Here is a 17825-nt window from a genome sequence, read left to right as displayed (position 1 = left end):
AAAAAGCATAAGCTATGCTCAACAGTTTGGGGAAGAATACTGTTGCTTTCATTCTTGGTTGTTTTATGAACATTGTAACCTTGATGAGATCCACTGCATACAGACAAGTCATAATATCTAGTCCCATTTTACTGATAATGAAACAAAGTCTTGATTGGAATAAACATATTTTTTTAGTATGGTTCATTTTAAGTACCGAAGAAACCTGGACAGAACACAAGAGGAATCCCATTTTAGGATTCTGTATAAGGATTGTACCTTTCTAAACATTTGAATTATCGAAGCTTAATGGATGAGTGATAGATGGTATAATAACTGAACTCCTTATTTTTTCATTATCTTTACATCAGCATATTAAAAAACACAGTGCTCAGACATATAATACTGTGCTTATAAATACATTCCTCTAATCTTATGTAATACCCGATCTCAATATTCATGCTGCTTCCTACTATAGCTCTAAGCTTTGCATTTAAAAAGTCCATTTTCAGAAGTATGTGGAGGAGTGTCTCTTCATCGTGTGTGTACATGTGTATAGTTCAGTGCTTGTGTGTACATTTCAGAATTTAAAAGTTATGGTTACATTTTGCTTTGCATTAGAGTGTATGCCTGTAAGAAAGACCTGCCTTATACAGAAAAGCATGCATCTCTTGGATTTTGTTTTCTCTCCAGCTCCCACAATACCAAGGTGTGCTACTACTTTAAAAGGCTGGGAGAAGCAGCAGCTCCTAATGCAAAACTTCCAAGCCTCCCTCCTTTCCAGCTTCTGTGCATGCTGTTCAGCAGATGTTATCAGACTGAATTTAGTTTAGCGTGACCGTAGATTTCCCCACTGTTACTCGTCTCCCATCTGAATATATCTTTCTGAGAAAGGACCATTCTCTTCCTGCTGATACTCCTGAAGGCTGAAAGAACAAGAGGGTATCTTTTAGGGACTTTTCTATCACCAGTGAGTTGACAAGGAGGATTCCGCTTCACCCAGCACCACACATTCACTCTCTCCTAGCAGGACTTCTGTTGCGTTAATTTTGGGGATTTCTTTGAAATTGAAAAGGCAGCTGGATGGTGTGTACTGCGAAGCTCGTTTCAGCTCCGTTGGCTTTGGAATCCAGCTTTTCTTCAGCACGATCCGAGGACGATAAAAGACTCTTCGTCCCCCCCACCTCGCGAGCTTCCTAGCGACCGCCTCTGGAACCAGTGACTCTTTCAGCACCATTCCAAGCGGACAGCTCCTTGGGACCAGCCTTGCTTCGCTAAGGCACTTCGAGAGAAGCAAGCGTGTGCGTTCGTCGGGGGAGGGGCGACTCAATCCCCCACCTCCAGATAGTCTGGTTAGATCGTACAATCTTCATTAATTATCCGGAGGTGGAGGAGGGAGGCAGGAAATATGCTGTAGCCACAGAAAGGGCTTGCCGAATACCATATAGGAGAAGGAAATCGCAAGCCTTCTGGCTATGCTTAGGTGAAAGAAAAAGAATCACCACTCTGACCTGTCTTCTAAACTATGCAAGACCCACACCCATCCTGATTTCGGAGAGAAGGAAGAGACTAGTACAACTGTGATCCACTTGGCTATTAGGCAGAAAGCAAGGGAGAGCTTTTTCTTTCTTTCTTTTTTTTAAAGAACAAACCCTACGGAGTTTAACACCACAAGTGCTGGGAATAGCTTCACGCTGAGATTCTCAGGAAAGTGAGGCTTGCAGGGAGCAGGGAGACACGGATTTTTAAAACGCTGGGATGGGAGAATTTCGCCCAACTTCGCCAGGGCTCTGAGGGTGAGTTTTCCAATTTGCCTTGACACTGGTGAATGGGGTTTGGAGGGGTTTGCTCTCTTTGCCTGGACTGGGAGTTGTCCCCCCCCCCCCATATTTTTCCCAGTAAAAGTGCACACTTGAAAAGCAGGTGATCATCCTGTATTGCAGGAAGGAAAATGCTTTCTCTTGGAGGGGGGCAGACCACCAAGATTGCAGTTAACAAGGGGCGTGTAGTTCTGCATTTGCCTGTGTCTGTAGCTTGCTATTGTCCTGGCTTTATTACTTCTTGCAGCGATAGAAGAACTCACCACATGCAAGGAACTTTGCTGTGAGAATATGCTAATGGACATATCGGCACTGCCGTGGGGGGGGGGGGAAGAGGAGGAATTGGATGGGCTATGAAGGATGAGCACAAGGGTCCTGCTAATGGCTGGTAATGAATCATTGCGACTGCAGGGCCGAACAGTGAGGGGAGAGGTGGGAAAACATTCCCTTTATACTGTGGTCAATATAACAGCATTTAGATATCATGGAGGTGAGAGGCAGAGCTGCAGCAAAAGCTGAGGTATTACACCATGAGTGGCCAGCTTGGCAGTTTCTCCGTATGTTTCTATAAAGCACCTGCACAGAATGTTTAGCTGTTATTTTGTTGGAAACACTGGTTTTAATGTTGTTGAGGAGAAAGACTGCATCAATTTAGGCTGCAGCAGGAAAGCTTCTAAGCATGGGAAAATGAAGCCAGCAAAGCTGAAAGTGATGTTTCCTCTTTGCTGTTGGGTGAGCGAATGAAATGTGATGGGGGGGGGGGGGGGGGAAAAAGATTGTTAGAAGAGATCCAGACAGTGCTCGAGTGATCTAGTGCTGTGCCATGCTTTCTGAAGATGGTTTAGGTTTCCCAGTGGGTTATTTCCATCCTCAGCTAATTTCATTAATAGGTTTCAGCTGCAAACCCAAGAGCAATGTGGTCTATCCCCCTCCCTTGGTGCTCTGTTCATCTTCCTTTAGATCAGCTGTCTCGCTGTGCCTCTTTTACTGTATGCTGCCTCTGGAATTAGGAAATACAGTTCTGCTGTTTTGCTGCCTCAATGATATGTTCTCACACATTTCTGGACTATGAACCTTCTGCTTTTTGCGTCCAAGGATGAACTACAAAATGATTTGCTTAACTCCTGACCATCTGGCTCAGGAACGAATTCATCTGTTTGGGGAGGGGATGCATTTTTAATATCCTCTGCAGAAGAAAGAACACCCTGAGGCCACAAAATTTTATCTCTAATGCTAAATAGTTACAGACAATAACAACCAATGCTTGGAGCTAACCAAGGTACCTATAATTTGATTTTGAAGTTTGCATTTCTGAGCAGAGATTTCTGAAATCCTACCTTCTTTCAAGGGGGAGATGGACATACTATTTGGCAATGAGAAGATAGGAGTGACTAACTTCTGATTGTCTCTGGCTTCAGCAGCAGCATAAGGCAAAGGTCTGTGTTTTCACTGCAGGCAGTAAATAACAGCTGCCTATAGTTGGTCAGTCTAACTGTGCGTTGCAAATTGAGTGTGAATTAGTGAAAAAAGCCTCTCAGCTTGGTGGCATTTTGAGATAGGGGCATAAAGACCAGACCATCTTCCCAACCTCCTTTCCATTTTAAATAAGCTAAGGAAAAGTGATGCTGTTCAGAACACCAGACTAAAGCTTTGCCCATACAGTGTAGTCAAGCATAATCTTGTGTATTTTTCCTTTGGGATAGCTCAGGGCTTCCATAAAATATATATCTTGGATTTCTGCATAAAAGGAAACTTGATGGGCTATAAAACCAAAACCTACTATATCTAGTCCCCTCTGAATTAAAGCTCCCACACTCATTTGTTTTGCTGTAATAAGTTTGTCATGCCCATTTCAGACCTGGTGGGGAGCCAGTTCCTCTCAGAAAACCACCACTATCAATTTGATTATCTCAGCACTTATAAGACTCAAGTATGAGTCACTGCAATTGTTGACTCCCCTTTGGCTCTGGGTTGAAGAGGATTTACCTGGTCGCACTGAAGCAAATAGAAAACTTCATGTCATAATTGATTATCCTAGGCACCAGCCATGAATAAAAGGGGCTATACAGTATCATGACTGTATGTTCTGCTTATTAATTTCCATCTCTCCTCACCTAAAGCTAAGAAATAAAACCCCAGATATATTAAACCAGTTTTCAAGGGAAAGTAGATAAGCTTAAGCTCACCTCTGTTGTTCATCTCTGAAGAATTCAGGGAACGAGTGTTATCATTCAAATACATCTGTGTCTATTCTATGGCCAGTCTTGTCCCTACATTCTTATATTGTGTAGGGATCAACATTCTGAGAAATATGTGAGGAAAGTACCAGAAAGCCTCATCTGAAAATTTTTTATAAGTCCTTTTGTTCTAAAATTGGTTTTAAGCATGAATCCATTCTTGAAATGAGTTATAAATGCTAAAATTATGAGATGTACCATATTTAATATAAGTCCAGTATTTTAAAGCTCCCATCAACCTTTGACAATATTTACTGACACGACACTTTTTAAATAGCATTTCATGGATGGCTTCTGGTCACTGTTGAACTGAAAAGCAACCAGAAACGTATTCTTGGCCTGTTTACCCCTGGAAAAGCCCCAAACCATTGCCGCTGGGCACCAGAAAGGTGCACAGCCTTTTAACTTTTCCACTAAGTGGCTCCCCAACATTCTTCTTTCAAACCTTTATTCAAATATTTCAGTGGAACACATTGAAAAATAAATGTCTATTTTTAAATTGTTACTCCTTGCCTGTTCCCATTTCCAACTGTATAATTTCTTTTTGGGCCACCTGAGCATGCTTATGGCTGCTTTGATCATTCAATCTCTTTTTGCCTATCATTATCTTGTAGCAATATGAAAGTAATCTCTGAAATTAATGACTTTACATGTATATGCCCAATGCTTCATGGCCTAGTAAGAAAACACTCTGGGAACATCAGAATATACTTCACAGAAATTTTTGTCTACTTCCCAGCACTAACAGCTAGCTGGAAAAGAAAGGGTGCCAGGCATCCAGCATGTTGATATTATGGTTCATAGATATACAGAAAGGAAAGAAAAGCTCAGATTAAAAATCCTGGGTACCTGATTCTGTACAGTGGCATTTGGATATTGTGTTGCCCTATTTAGCAAGAGGCTATCAAACATTCATTTAAAGATTTCATTGCATTGGGCAAGAGCAGAAATTAAGGCTTCCTTCCTTCCTTCCTTCCTTCCTTCCTTCCTTCCTTCCTTCCTTTATGAGCGCATGTTCTCTGCTGGTACAAATCTGATACCTGAACTGTCTTTCTGCTTGTCATTCTCATTGTGAAATCCTATGATCTGCCTATTATGATTCCCTAGTTCTCATGGCTTTTCATTTCCAATGTGCTATAAACCTGATTTGATTTAGAAAGCTGGCAGGAAATCTTTTGCAGAGTAGTCCGAGACAGTGAGAGGGTGATCAACACCACCATTGTATAATTCTTTCCTTCCAAGGCACTGGAGTTCTGAGCTAAACTCTTTGGTAACCACCTAGCTCCAGTGGAGCAGACCATGCTGTGAGTGATGAAAGTGTTCCTCTTTAAAAAAATTCTGCACTGTGAAGTTAATTATTATTAATTGCCAACCTTATGATTAGTAACAAGCACCCTCCTGTGGCCCTGAGCTTTCATAAGAGAGAACAGTATTAGGAGCGTTGGGAGATAACTGACATTAACTGGACCACATCTAGTGGTGATCACAGTTAACTGTCTTTTAATTGAGTCATGATTATATATGAGTTTATAGTACTAACCATACTTATTCAGCTAGGTATTTTAATCACTTCTAAATATTTGGCATGTTGACTTACTACTAAAAAATCCATTCATCGGAAGAGGACTAAAGAGGACTTTTTTTTTGAAAAAGCAAACATGTGGCTGTTGAATACATGAGCTTTGTTTTTCACAAGGCAGTTTAAAAATCAACTCCCCTTCAGTTTTGTTTTGCTGTGCTTAAAACAGTCTTTGCTTTCATTGTGGATTTTTCTTACAAAGTTCCTTGTAATAACCTCTCAAGTGGGTGGGGTGGGGTAGGGGGGGAAACCTAGTGTAAGTTAACTGGAATATTATGCTGTGATAAGATTGCCCTTGCGTTTCCAAGGATTAATGCAGGTGGCAAAAAACCCAGGCTAATTTAAAGGGTTGGCGGGACGGGGGGAGACACTGGCACAATTCACAATGGCCAAAGCAACAGAAGGGAGGTGGTAGCTCTGCCCATTTGAGCTATCAGCCTGGGAAATCAAGAGGTTAGAATTAATGGATTTTAATCACTTTATTGGCAGGCTCTGATTTTTGGGTTGAAAAAAAGAATACAAAAAGAGATGGCAGCTTTTTGGTTTAGGTCGTAGGCAGAAAAGTAAGACATCTGGAATCTATTCCATGTTTTAAGGAGGCTATAATGGTTCGAGGGCCACATTAACCTTTTCATATGTGCATGTCACTTAATCTCTGTATATATTTTGCCATGGGTACACAGCCAGAAGGCTCCATTTGAGGCAGGTTTCTGCATCAAATATAGACAATGACACTAAAACATGTTCATTCTTAGGGAAGAAATGTGTACACATAGGGTGCATGCAATTTGCTGTACTGAAGTGATGTGCGTATGGGAGATTTTGCATATGTGAATGTAACCTCCAGTGTGCATTGCTGCTATCTTCGGTAGCTTCATGCCTCCATTTACTCTGCTGTGAAATAGAGTAGGGTTCCTTCCCACGTCATATAGATTTCCAAGATGCAAGATGAATCATTCCACCCCTGTTCTTCTACAGAATGGCACCTTACTATTGTGGGAGGTGGAAGAGATTTTGTTTTGGGGTTAAATGGGTAACTTCAATGAAAGTGAAGCACCAAATGAGTTTTCATAATCCATATGAAATCTTTAAAGCTATTTTTTTTCAAAATGTGAACACCAATTACAGTTAAGGAATTATGAGCATGTTTTTGATTTTTAAAAGTAGGAGCCAGGTATTGGCATGAGTGGTTGGGAGAGTGCTTTCACTGCCACTCTACCATTGAGTCAGGGAGTCTCGAGCCCCCCCTGTGGGTCAGATATCCTGGCAGCTGGCTCATGGTCAACTCAGCCATCCATCCATTCCTTGGTCGGTAAATGAGTACCTAGCTCATAGCTAGGGGGTAAAGAATAGCCAGGGAAAGCAATGGCAAACTACCCCACAAAAATGGCTTGTCTATGAAATCACTGCTCGCAGTGGTACCCCAGGGTCGGACATGACTGAAGGGGAAACTTTACCTTTACTTTTTTTAAATTTTTCTTGTATGTAGCTTCGAGTGCCTTTTTCCAGCAAATGACTATGAGCAGTTAAACAAATAGATGGTCCAGTCATTTCTTGAGTCCCCCTTTCAGTGGTGAGATTCAAATAATTTAACAACTGGTTGTTTACAAGCACCATTTTAACAACCGGTTCTGCCGAAGTGGTGCGAACCTGCTAAATCCCACCACTGCCCCTTTTACCTGTCAAGCAAAACAGTGCTGTCTTCTGCTTTCTATTCAGTTAGGTAGATGGTTACAATTGATTGGAATCAAAGAAGAAGAAGATTTGGATTTATATCCTCCCTTTCTCTCCTATAGGAGACTCAAAGGGGCTTACAAATTCCTTTCCCTTTCCCGCTCACAACAAACACCCTGTGAGGTAGGTGGCGCTGAGAGAGCTCAGAAGAACTGTGACTAGCCCAAGGTCACCCAGCTGGCATGTGTTGGAGTGTACAGGCTAATCTGAATTCCCCAGATAAGTCTCCACAGCTCAGGCGGAAGAGTGGGGAATCAAACCCAGTTCCTCCACTATGCCACTGCAACTCCTGTTCTGCCAGCATAACAGCATTTATGACATCAGAATGGGACTTCCATTGGTGAAGGAAGGAAGCAATTTTTGCTGATTCCACCTAGTACTGCAGATCCTTTCTTCATCTTGCACCCACACAGTTGATGAGTATCCACTGACTTTTGAAATTTGAGGAGGGTTAGTGGCTTGAAGGGAAGGTAAAAATACCCATTCTCACTTTGCTGTACTTGGAGGGCTTCCAATGCAAACAAATGGGTTGGATCCATTGGAAATGTTCATGGTATGAGTTTGCAGAGCTAATCTTTCCCCACCTTTCCTCTTGTAGTCTTCTGCATGTTTTGAACCTCTTCTTCAAGGATCAGGAGAGCATCATAAGCAAAATCTGCCTCAGGATGGGGGATGCACTAACAACAGGAAATCAAGTAAAGTCACCTATTCCTCCTTCATGTGCACATGGTTTGCATCAGCAGAGGAGGAAGAGAGAGAGGTGATTTTATCCAATTCTGTGTTGTTGCCATTATGTCTGGTTCTGTAGCACATTTTTCTTGCCAGACTCTCCTGATCCTCAGAGAGGAATTTCAGAAATGGGTTAACTAGTGCATAATCAAGAAACAACTTAGTTGATTTAAGAAAGAGGGCCCTTCCGCACATGCAGAATAATGCACTTTCAATCCACTTTCAGCATTGTTTGCAAGAGGATTTTGCTATTTTGCACAGTAAAATCCAGCTGCAAAGTGTATTGAAAGTGCATTATTCTGCATGTGTGGAAGGGCCCCGAGTCTTTGTTTTTCCACACAAGCACTACAGCCGTTATCCAAATTATATCTACCACAGCTGTTTTGGACAAAATTAAAGATAGTAAGATGCTCAGATATTTGGTCTTCTGTAATCTCTCAGTTAGAGAAATCTCAGACTTTTCTTTAACACACATTTCTCATGCTGAAAGATCCTGACTTTAATGGAAGGGGGAAATCATTTCCTTCTACTCCCTCAATATGCAGTGGCTCAGTTGCATTCAGAGAAAATAATAGCAAAATGTTTGTTTCTCTCCCCTGATGTATATGTGTCACATAACCTCCAATCCTCATGCCTGCATTCTGCACAGAACAAGCAAAATGTTTGCCTCCCCTACAAGTTGAATGCTCTTGCATATGCAGAGGGGGTGTGAATGGTGCCTCTGACAATCAGCATTCTTTCACAGAGTTCAAGAAAAATTAATAGTCCAAGAGCAGACAGTGGAACAACAAAAGTAAACAGGACCTACTTATATTTATATACTATAAAGAAAGCTTTCAGTGCAGTGACTGGTGGAAAATGAAACAGTGCATATAAATGCCCCTGGACAATCCTCTATGATGGGAAAGTTTACTAACTCTTCTGGTTGGAGAAGCCCCATCTTATTATTTGCTGAAGCATTTCTCATTTTTCTTCCTCTTTCTCTTGCCTTGTGCAACTGTGAAAATCAGACAGCAGTACGTTAGAATAGCAGCTATTAATGAAGCTTTGTTGAAGACTGTAATTTTCATTATTTTTAGCAGTCTCCTTACAGCAACCCAAATCAGCCAAAGAACAGAGGTGATTTTGTTTGGATTTTTATTAGCAGGAACGCACATTTGTACAGTGGTCTATATGCCTTCGCAGTAGCTATGAAAATTCCTCCAAGGTCGCTGAGTATTTAGTTTAAAGATGACTGGTACAAAGGCAGCCTTTGGTTTGTCTTGTGGCTGTAGCTGGAAACAGGAGATGCTTTGGAAGAGTTGTGGTTGTGGTATGAGGTTTGCAAAGTGACACTGTCAAGTCAGACACTGAGGCACAATATTTCTTCCCTCTTTCTAACTCCCAGATCATCCCATTAACATATCAAAGTCATGCCGCAACTCTACCTGACACTTGAATAACCCACCAGAGAGTTTTCAGGCTAGTACATAAACACAAGGATTAAAGATGCTGCAAGTGAAACTTGGCTAGTGCTTGATTGATGGCACTCTTCTTTGAGAACAGCAACACAAAGAATTTACCCATTTATGGGTGTACTCATTCAAAGGGCTAATAATAACCAAGTAACTGATGTGAAAAGGGTCAGGGGTAGAGAACCAATGCAAGAGGAGAGGCCAAATCATTTTATGGTAGCTTCCTTTATGCCACAGATGCTGATGTAATCAAGTCAACAGAGCACTGGCTGGATGGACTTGGCTGCACTTAGTATTTTCTCCCAATGTCTGAACTATAGTTCTGTAGTAGTAATCTTCTGAATGAAGCTAAGCTACTGATAAATAAAAAATGGCTCGAGTGTTACAAAAGTATGTCTGAGCCCTTGAATATATGGTTCATGCTGAAATTTCCTTTTTTGCCTTGCAGTGTGCATCTTGATTTGGATTGCTTTTTTGGAGTTATTTGCTTTAAAGACACTTTACCCCCAGATGTAGCTCCTTTCTGCTTGTGGTATGATATTGAAAGGATCCAAAGACTTACTTGAGATGGGATTAAGCGCCATAAGATAAAATGGTTTTTCATATTAAAATTTCTTCCATGTAGGAAACTAGATGTTAGGAGAGGAGCTGTAACACTCCCCCCTTGGTTTCTATTTATAGATATATTTGTTTGTACAGTGGAGCATTCAGGTATAGCTACCAAATGGTATTTTAACTCACTTCCTGTTCTGTGAAAGCTCTTTGGATCCAGGCCATTCATTATGAAGCTTTTTTTTTTTAAACATAATGGAACTCACAGGGTAGGATGGGCAGGTTGAGTCCAGAAGGCTCAACAGGGGAGAGCCTGCCTGAAGCAGAACTGACAGCCAGGCAAAGGTCACCAGACCAGCTCATTAGTGACTCTGAACAAGAGCAAGAAGGGTCAGCAGTTGTGAGTGAGATAATGTGTTCCAGTCAGTACTCAGAGCCATTTGAGGCCTTTCATCTTCTATAGCTTCAATACCTTTCTCATGCTTTGACCTAGATCAGCGGCTCTCAACCTTCCTAATGTCGTGACCCTTTAATACAGTTCCTCATGTTGTGGTGACCCCCAACCCTAACATTTGTCCATTTTACAGATGGAGAACACTGATGACTGCAGAGAGTCTTAGGCAACCCCTATGAAATGATCGTTCGACCCTCAAAGGAGTCCCGATTCCCAGGTTGAGAACCACTGACCTAGATACTCTTCGAGCTTCATGGGCCTTATTTAAGGTTAAGGTTGTCATACATGGCCTGCATAACCACAATCTCAATCTACGTGCTATTTATTGATTGATTTGATTTGATTTTTACCATGCCCTTTCCTGACTGAAGTCAGGATCAGGGGGGCTAACAATCAGTAAACTATTGTACAATCAGATAAAATACACCAGCATATTAGTGCATAAATTGAGAGATTTAAATTCTTATTAACTGAAAAGCTAAGATGGTGCATGGAGGGGTGTTTGCAGAGCTCCAGCATTTAGTAATTTTTAGGGATTTTTTAGCATCCTGCTGGACTATAAGAATTTGGAACTATAGCTGCAGTTGGTTTGGGTCGCAATGAGTCGACATACCCTATGCGAGAGACAGCGCCAGCCGATTTTTGTTCTGGCAGGTGGCGGCTCGAGCGGCAGGACTCTTGGGCTGGTTATTGCTGAGAGGGCTTTTGGATATTCTGGGTGAGGGGGGACAGTGGCAGTGGCCCCCTGACGACAGCGACGACAACACCTGCCTGGGGGGGATGATGGCAGAGATCCCCTGGGTGAAGCCCACCAAAGTCTTCAGACAGTATCAGCCTGGGTAGATTTACATACAGAGGTTCTCAAGCCTCTGAAATACCATTTGAGCCTCTGAAATATCATTCAGCTTGTTCCAGGAGGAGCTTGGCCGACGGTGGGGGTTCGTGGCAGGGGCCGGTGCAACACAGGGGCCAGTGGCAGTGGTACCCCAACAAAAACATTTGGAACTCTCTCCCTCTGGAATGGTGTGGGGTGCGCCCGGTGGGAACATGGCAACAGTAACAGCAATTCCCTGGCAAGGAGCTGGGGCCGACTGCTTGTAACATTCAACGGACATTGCTTCCTAGGGAATCAAACTTGGCTCTCCAAATTAGAGTCCACCTGTTCTTAACCACTACACCATGTAGGGGCTCTAGTCCACAGCATCCTATTTTATACAGGGGACAACCAGTTACCTTGGAGAGCCAACTATAGGGCATAGACATTGAGGGGTTTCTCTGATGTTGCCTCCTTGCACTGGTATTCAGTGCTTTACTGCCTCTGAATGTGGAGGGTCCCTTTAGTCACCACAGCTAGTAGCCTCTGATAGAGGTATCCTCCATGAATCTGTCTAATCGCCCTTTAAAGTAATTTGTTCCTGTGGTCATCACTGCACCCTCTGACTGCAAACACAACATTTTAATCACAAATTATTTTCTTTTGTCCATCCTGAAGCTTCTACTTATTAACTTCATTGGATGTCTTCAAGTTTTAGTATTGAGGGAAAAGGAGAAAAAGTTCTCTGTCCATTCTGTCTACCTTGTGCCTGATATTATAAACATTTCTTATGTCCTCTTTTAGTAATCTGTTTCCTAAACTGAAAAGACCCAGACTTACCACCCTTTCCTCATAGGAAAGGTGTTCCAATCATTTAATCATCTTGTTTGTTCTCTTCTGTGATTTTTCCAGTTCTCTAGTGTCCTTTTTGAGATACAGTGATCAGAGCTGCACACAATATTCCAAATGAGGCCTCACTATAGATCTATAAAGGGCATTATAATATTTGCTTTTTTATTCTCAATCTAATTCCTAATAATCCCCAGCATAGAATTTACCTATTGTGGCATGCTAGATTTACATTTTCATCATCCAATACATCCCCAGGGTCTCTTTCCTCCCATCTCTGGACCACTTTTAAAAAACTGGTATAACATCTTCTATTCTCCAGATGTCTGGTACAGAGACTGATTTTAGTGATACCGTGTTTCCCCGAAAATAAGACAGTGTCTTATATTAATTTTTGCTCTCAAAGATGTGCTATGTCTTATTTTCATGGGATGTCTTATTTTTCTGTATTCTGTTCGTCGGGCATGCTTCCAAACAAAAACTTTGGTACGTCTTACTTTCGGGGGATGCCTTATATTTTGCACTTCAGCAAAACCTCTACTACGTCTTATTTTCAGGGGATGTCTTATATTCGGGGAAACAGGGTAGGTTACATACAAGTTAGTAGATCACCAAATTTCCCTAAGACTTGTTAGTTTTTGATTTCCCCAATAAGTCTAAAACTTCATCTCTTATCTCCTCAGTTTGGTTTAGTTCTTCATAATCCCTTCCTGAAAATAGTGGTTGTGAGCCTAGAGACAAGCCCCATCCTTCCACAGTAAACACAGATGCAAAGAATTCATTTTGCTTCTCCCCATTGTCCCTAAGCAATATTTTATTCTTTGGTCTTCTGAAGGCTCAGCTGCTTCTCTGACTGGTTCTTACTCTGCATATATTTAAAGAAATGCTTTGTCTTCAATTCTCTTTTTACATGTCTAATTATTAACTCACACTTATTTTGCTAGGCACTATTCTACCTATAGTTTCATTTCATTGTACTTTTTATGGCTTCCTTGACTTGGATTGTTAATCCTGCAGGCATTTGGCAGTGTCTTTCCTAACCTGGGGAATGCATTCTATTCTGGCTTTAATTAGTATCGTTTCAGATAGCTTCCAAGCTTCCTTTAGGGATCTGACTCTCTTGTGTTGCCCTTTCAGCTTCCTTTAAACTGTTCATCTCGTTTTGTCAAGTTCACTGTTTTGAAATCAAATGTTACATTTCTGGACTTTAGGGGCAACTGTCCACTGACAAGAATGCTGAACTCAATAGCACTGTGATCACTGTTCCCAATGGATGTAACAATCTCTACACTTCTTACCAGGTCTGGAGCCCTGCTTTGATACACAATGCAACATTTTTTCCAACATGTCCCTTCGCTGTCCTCCCTTTAGAGCTTATATGCTGAGATGACTGCATCCCTTTGGTTTTTACTTTCTATCATGTTGTGCTCCTACTAATGTTACCGTGATCATTTGCATTATTATTCCCTTGGATTAAGCTGTTCAAAAACACAGGTTCCCCAGCTCCTGACAGATTTCCCACTGACAGTAAAGAAGCTTCTTTGCTACTGTTTTGATTTTAAGTGTCAGCAATGGGATCCCTTTTTCTTCAAGTAAAACCCATCTCTTTTGTATAGGTTCAACTTGTCCCAGTAATAAAAACTCAAAATACCTCTTGCAGTTTGAGGAGGGAATGCGGTGAGGCAAGGAGAAGACAAAGACATGAACACCATTCTTCGTTGGGCAGAACATAATGGGGAGGCAGGCAAGCACAGTCTCCCCCAAAAGAATCCATTCCAATGCCCAACTCACAAGCTGTGACAGAAAGCGAAGCAAAAACAAAGAACACAGTAAAAACATATAACCAAAAAGATTAAAAAACAGAGGGTAGGTGGGCAAGTGATTATCTCTTCGAGGAAGGCAGGATCAGAGCTGTGTGTGGGCCCACCTGAAATAGCCTCACAGCTCTCAGCCTTGCCCCCTGTGTGCTTGCCTTGCACAGCCTGATGTGGTGGGCTGAGGTAACGCTGGTCCACCCTGACCTGACTGAATTGAGAGCATCATGCAACCCAGCAACTGGTCATGCTGTCTTTCTCTACCTCACTGCCTCCTGTACCACTAACTGCAGCACTGGGTGAGTCATGGCCTCACTTGTATTCACTGATTCTCTTGTACTCATGGGTCTAGCCCCCATTGGTTCACATTTTTTCCCTGTCCTCCCACTAAGGTTTCACTTCATGCATCTTATGGTCTTTTGCCTACAAAACTTTATGCTACAATAAACCTTGTAAGTTTTGTTAAATCATGTTAGTATCTAGCATGCCACAAATCTCCTTTTTGTTTTGCTAGGGCCAGTCAAAATTAGTACCTTATTTTGTAACTCTTAAATAGCCAACAACTCTCGTTATCAATTGCATTGTGCATTCTGTGAGTGCACAGATAATTCTTCTCCTATGACGTTTGCACAGGCAAAGTAGTTTATATTTTTTACTCTAGCTTTGCCATCAAGCAATCTTCTCTAGCACTCAGCTTGGCTTACAGAAAGAATAGTAATCAAGGCTAATGTGTAGATTGGCTAACGATTACTTCCTTCAGATAAATCTCTGCAAGGGTAGCAACCATAATAAAATCAACAGGATGGATAATGGTTTATGTAAAACACATGGTTTCAGATAATTGTAGGCCATGTCCCATTTGTCCTTATTGAGCCAGTCGTATCAGATTTTAGGAGCTCAGGCCTGTCATCTAGGTCAGATTACTGAAGACTGCAGAATTGTTGTTGTAAACACTGTGTGCGTCAAAAACACAATTGAACCATGTGAATCAACTAGTCCCACTGAAAAGTTCAATGAACATGGTAATCTGGGGAGTGACACATTGCCCACTGAAGTCAATGACAAAACTCTCATTAATTCTAATAAATTAAACTGTCTCTCTGCTCCGTGAATTTATACAGATTCTAGCAATAGAACTCACATTTCCTTAGTATCCCCCAAGCCTTTACCCCCAAATGAAATGGAACTGGAGTCTTAACAGCTGGCTGTATTTTGTCAATTGTCACAGTTATTTAATGTGAAGAACAGAGCACAATCTTTTCCTTTTCACTAGTTTCCCAAAAGGGTGTTCTGCAATCTGCAGCAGTAGAATAGTTTAATTAATATTTAACCAAACTCTACTTTTCTTAGTGTTCATTTTTATTGTTCACCATTTTTATTGCAGTTCATTAAATATTTGATGATAGAGCTGTTTGCTAGGCTTGCTGCTGAAGTTTACAAAAAGTGGACCCTAAGTTGACTCAAATATTTCATGTCTGGCTGTTCAGAATCCTACCTTAAATTCTCGCAATCATAGTGAAGTCTCCAATGCTTTTGACTCTGAATTTTAGCCTGGGTCACGGTGTTTACCCATGTAATGAGAGTGTAGTGCCTGCGGACCTGGTATCATCCATGGCGACGCTGGGCCTCTCCTTGGTAAGTTCTGGCCCCACTCATGAGGCTGGGCATACACTTGACCTGGTCTTTGGGTCAGGAATTGATATGGTCATATCCTCTGTTGACAGAGTGCCATGGTCTGACCATTTTGCCCTGAAGGTTCGGGTGGACGTGCCATGCCATCCCTGTCTAGGCGACGGGCGGATTTATGCCCGCCCGCGGAGACTTATGGATCCTTCTGGATTCCTGGATGCTCTGCGGTACCCTGAACCTACCGGCACCCTCGATGGGCAGGTGAAAGACTGGAATTCCCGTCTTTCCGATGCCATTGAGGTTGTTGCTCCCAGCCCTCTGCGCCTTTGATCCAAACTGGCTCGCGGTACACTGAGGAGCTTCACATTTCCTTGTAAGCAACGGGAGCTCCAGGCGGCTAGAGGCGGGTGTGGAGGAAATCTCGTGTGAGGCCTTGTGAACATCTTATAGGACGTTTATGAAGGCCTATGAGATGGCAACGAAGGAGGCGAAGAGGACATTCTTCTCCTCCTCTCTTGCATCTGCTAGCTCTTGCCCAGCACAATTATTCCGTATCATTCGGTCACTCACCTCATTGACTGAGGGCTCTACAAACCAGCAATTGGCTACTAGCTGTGAGGCATTCATGAGCTTTTTCGCAGATAAAGTCGCGTCACTCCGGCAAGACCTTCCTTCCACCTTAGAGACAATAAGTGAACTGGAGGCTCCCTTGCCGTCTTCTGGCCCTTGTCTGGTCCAGTTCTCCCTGCTCTCTGAAGCTGCTGTTGACAGGGTCCTGGCTGCTGTTAGACCTACTACCTGTCCTCTGGATCCGTGCCCCTCCTGGCTTGTTAAAACATGCCGGGCGGAGTTACGACCCCACCTGTTGAACATCATCAATAGCTCCCTTGAGCAAGGAGTTTTTCCGGGTGGGTTGAAGGAGGCAGTGGTCCGCCCACTCTTGAAAAGACCATCCTTAGATCCTAGGTAGTCTGGCCAATTACCGCCCCGTTTCGAATCTTTTCGTTTCTGCAGGAAGGTAATTGAGAGAATGATGTTGGAGCAGCTTCAGGGCTTCCTGGAGGATACATCGGCTTTTGATCCCTTCCGGTCCGGCTTCCGTGCTGGGCATGGGACGGCGGAGACCTATTCTCGTCGCCGTCCACAGACGTACTCGATATACACAACTAGACCGAGGCCCGGATCCGGTGCTGCTGGTGTTGTTAGACCTCACACTGGCGTTTGATGTCAGTCGACCCGCGACGCTGACCCACCGCCTGGCCGCTTCCGGAGTGCGAGGGGCACTGTCCTTCCAGTGGATTGCCTCGTTTCTCTGGGACCCGGACTCAGCAAATTGTGGTGTGGGGACCAAACACTCCCGAAAGTGCCCACTTCAGTGTGAATTGTGCCTCAGGGAGCGCTACTGTCCCATATTATTTAACATCTATATGCGACCCCACTTGCTCAGTTGGTGCAGAGCTTTGGGCTGACCTGTCACCTGTATGCTGATGACACTCCGAAGCTCATTCTGTTGATGGAGGGCAGTCTTCGCCCCTGTTGGCTCTCCAAGCACTGTTTGGAAGCCCGGTTGCTGGGTGAAGTTTAGAAAGCAAGAGCAAGGTTGAAACTATGAGATCCATAAGAAATTGAGCCGAGGAGATCCTCTGTAGCTAGGTTGGGGAGGGGTCGGGGAGTTTCCAGCCGCCCGGATTGTGGGAGAGGCTATAATATTGGCACCAGCCTCCTCCGTTCACAACCTGGGGGTCCACCTGGATTCGTCTCTTTCAATGGAGACCCAGGTGGCCCATGTCACCCGGGTTGCGTTTTTCCACCTTCATCAAGCCCGGCGGCTGGCCCCCTTCCTCTTTCAAACGGATCTGGCTACTGTGATCCATGCAACGGTCACCTCCAGGTTAGACTATTGCAACTTTCAAACCTCTATGCAGAGCCTTCCCTTGCGTCCTGATTCGGAAACTAAAACTGGTCCATAATGTCACGCGGCCCGTCTGCTCACAGAGGTGCCGCCAAGAGAATATATTTCACCTGTGTTGCGCCGCCTGCACTGGTTACCGGTTGAATTCGAATCATTTTCAAGGTGTTGGTATTGACCTTTAAGGCCTTGAGCGGTCTGGGACCTCCGTACCTGCGGGACCGCCTTGCCCCATATGTCCCAAATCGGCCCCTGTGTTCAGCAGAGGCCAA

The 17825-nt window shown here is 43.2% G+C and overlaps 1 protein-coding gene across 2 annotated transcripts in view; it reads left to right on the top strand.

Annotated features, from left to right (window-relative positions):
* The first annotated feature begins 818 nt into the window (after window positions 1–818).
* Window positions 819–17825, top strand: part of GRM4 (glutamate metabotropic receptor 4) — a 388193-nt gene continuing 371186 nt past the window's right edge. The window contains exon 1 of one of the 2 annotated variants that reach the window (XM_048498003.1): window positions 819–1775. The gene's annotated coding sequence lies outside the window, so the exon portion shown is untranslated. The remainder of the gene's footprint in view (window positions 1776–17825) is intronic. The other variant, XM_048498005.1, reaches the window with a different exon arrangement.

This window comes from Sphaerodactylus townsendi, linkage group LG05 (assembly GCF_021028975.2).
Source record: "Sphaerodactylus townsendi isolate TG3544 linkage group LG05, MPM_Stown_v2.3, whole genome shotgun sequence".
NCBI classification, from domain to species: Eukaryota; Metazoa; Chordata; class Lepidosauria; order Squamata; family Sphaerodactylidae; genus Sphaerodactylus; species Sphaerodactylus townsendi.
This window is presented reverse-complemented; position numbering and strand designations above follow the sequence as displayed.